The sequence below is a fragment of the Herpailurus yagouaroundi genome, unplaced genomic scaffold (genome assembly GCF_014898765.1).
Source record: "Herpailurus yagouaroundi ecotype Mexico unplaced genomic scaffold, PumYag 194, whole genome shotgun sequence".
Lineage (NCBI taxonomy): Eukaryota > Metazoa > Chordata > Mammalia > Carnivora > Felidae > Herpailurus > Herpailurus yagouaroundi.
The window spans coordinates 5,030,562-5,033,829 of NW_024412425.1; the positions used below are offsets into that span (position 1 = coordinate 5,030,562).

At 48.6% G+C, this 3,268-nt stretch overlaps 1 pseudogene; it reads right to left on the bottom strand.

Annotated features, from left to right (window-relative positions):
* Window positions 1-998: 998 nt before the first annotated feature.
* Window positions 999-2,947, bottom strand: LOC121011350 (beclin-1-like; annotated as a pseudogene).
* Between the last annotated feature and the right edge of the window lie 321 nt (window positions 2,948-3,268).

A 3,268-nucleotide genomic window follows, 5' to 3' on the forward strand; every position in this document is an offset into this window, starting at 1 on the left:
GCCATGAGACCCAGGGAAGGACTTGCACAGAGGGCTGGTCAGAGAAGCTTGGCCCTGAAGATCCAACACCCACATGGACATGGTCTTGGGAGTGATGTGCAGCTGGGTCAGTGGTCTCTTCTCAGGAGGGACCTGACCTAAGTCAGGAACGCTGCTGTGACCTTAACAAACAGACTAATGTCTGCCGGAACCATAAAAGTAGGAGCCTAGAGGTCTTCACACATTGTACCTCGTCTCTGGGTCATGTGCCCTTCCCCAGCAAGTGGTCCCAGCTGTACAGTGACAGGTCTCATGGACACAGGGTATGCCCACACATGCAAAGTCTCACACCATTGCTGAAGTGACACAGACACTGTCCCGCATAGGGACCCACGAAGAGTCAAACTGCAGAAATCCCTTATCTTACTTTTGCTTACCTAAGTTGTAACAGTAACTCACTCTTTTCAGACTGCAGCAAATCTTTTATTACAGATAATCAAACCTTTCCACACTGTGTCTCAAACAGTAACAAACACAATTTCATGTCTTTCACAGAGCAGAGTGAACATTCATACATGGCCATACATGGCAGGCTTTACCTCTGGAAACTGTTGTTGAATATTGAAAAAAAAAAATTTTTTTTAACGTCTATTTTTGACAGAGAGAGAGAGACAGAGCATGAGCGGGGGAGGGGCAGAGAGAGAGGGAGACACAGAATCTGAAGCAGACTCCAGGCTCCGAGCTGTCAGCACAGAGCCTGACGCAGGGCTCGAACTCATGGACCGTGTGATCATGACCTGAGCTGAGGCGCCCCTGTTGTTCAATATTTTAAAATAAAGTGGACTTGTGGATTTATTCTTTTCTAGTATTGTAAACATATGCTGTTTGAGGGGCGCCCGGGAGGCTCAGTCGGTTGAGCGACTGACTTCAGTTCAGGTCATGATCTCACAATTTGTGAGTTCGAGCCCCGCGTCAGGCTCTGTGCTGACAGCTCAGAGCATGGAGCCTGCTTTGGATTCTGTGTCTCCCTTTCCTCTTCGTGCTCTGTCTCTCTCTCTCAAAAATAAATAAACGTTTAAAAAAAATTTTTTAATATGCTGTTTGATGTTATCTGAGTTTAATTTAAAACCTTTCTTGTTGCAAACCAAACAAAATGTAAAGCTTCTGAGGCGAGCATCTCTGTAAGGGAAAAAAGAAGTCTTGTTATGAAACTATTCTCAAGCAAGACCCCACTTAAAATCTGCCAGCATGAACTTAATAACTTTGGTCCACTGTTTGTCAGGGCTAAACTGGGTTTCAACGGAATGGGAGCCACACTGCTTCCTGGGTCTTCAATCTTGCCTTCCTGTGAGGAAGACAAAAATGTGTCTCACCCTTTCTCAACCTCTCCTTTCATCTTTCTCAACATCTCCATCATCACGTGGTCTAATTTGTCCCAGGATAGTACAATGGCAACTGCTTAGACCCGTCTGTCAGAGACTCCAGGTGGGAATGGTTTCCACAGGGAACAAGTTGATACCTCGGAAATTTCAGACCCATCTTACTGGCCAGGGTGCACAGCAGCAATGCTTTCCAGCCCCAAGTGCATTAACTTCATTCCATGGCACAGGGACACTGAGCAGGCGACCCAGTTTGAAGGTTCTGATTGTACCATATTGTCCTCTGTGCCAGACATGAAAGGTTGCACTGAAGAAACTGGTTTTCTTCAGCTGGCCCAGCTGCATCTGGGCATAGGGCATTTGGTTGTCTACATTCTTCAGCTCATCATCCAGTTCTGGCTGTTGTTGTTTATGTTCTCTGTATCCCCTATGGTACTGAGCTTCCTCTGGATCCAGTCTTAGCCTCAGCTTGGGCATTCTCAAGCTTTCCTACCAGTCCATCTCATTTAGCTCTGTCTGTAGCTGTTCAGTCGTCCTCATTCATTTGCTCAGAGATCTTCAACAGCATTTGCAGCTGTGACACTCATTTTCAGTGACATTGAGCTGAGTGTCGAGCTGGTCTAAAAGAGGATCTGTGCAACCCTCACAGATCTACATCTCTCTGGGTGATCTACATCTCTCTGGCCCGACCGGAGGTCAAAAAGGCCCCCAGTGCCCAGTCTCTGCCTAATGTTCTCCACGGTACCACCACCAGATGCCTCCCCAGTCAAAGCGAAGCTGTTGGCACCTACTGTAGACATCATTGTGGCTGGAAGGATGAATCTGAGAGACACCATCCTGGTGATGTCCAATAAATGACTCCTTTCCTGACTTAGCCCCTTCTTCCAGGGTCTCTCCTGGTTTCACCTGGGCTGGGGCAAATAATGGAGCTGTGAGCTCCTGGATGGTGATGCGATCCAGTTTCAGGGATGCAGTGCGGACTCCCAAAGCTGGCCTGCATGGTGCTGCTGGGCGTCTTTAACCTCTCCATCCTTCAGGACTTGGAGCCACCACCCTGATCAGTCTACCACAGGAGCATCATGGTCTCCAGAACTGCTGCCATCCAGTCTTCAGTGACTTCCCCATCCACGGGACGACAGTAACTCACTTTTACTGAGCATTTATTATGCACCTGTTAGTGTTCTCAGTGCTTTACATGCATTGACCGATTCACTTAACCAACGTTCAGCAGTACCTCAGTACCTTAGGAGCCAGATGCTGGGCAGGGGACTGGACACAGCTGTGACTACCACAGTCACAGACTTTGTCCCCATGGAGACTGGGATCTGGTGGGTAAGACAACCCTGAGAATGCCCATGTGGGGTATACATGCTCTTACAGACATGGACAAGGAGCTTCAGACAGGATTCTGCATACTAAAAGAACTCTCCCTGCCCTAAGCTCCCTTCACCTGTGCACCTCCTCCCAATATACTTGGAAGAGCTGCCTGCCTCCTCTCCCTTCCCTCCTCTCATCTCAATGGACTCGGATCTACTTTCACCCCCTTGCTGCACTGCAACAACTTGATTCAAGGTCACAGTGATCTCCATCTTTCCAAAGCCCCTGCTGCAGACCCTGCTTTCCTGTCTCAATCCTTTTTATACAAGCTTCTCTGATGCCACCTTAATCCACCGTCATCCCAGCCAGTCCCCCTCCATCCCCCTTGCCAAGAGGTAGATGTGGGAGCACCTCGCGGCTCTGGCTTGGGCCCCTTCCCTTTTCCGTCTCACCCTATTTCCATGTGACCTCACCCATGATTTTGAATACCTCTGTCTCCAGCCCTGACTTCCTCTCTGAGCTCCGAACTTAACTATCCAACTGTCTCCTCCACATAATGGGCGTCTCCATATGGCAAAGCAGAATTTTCATTT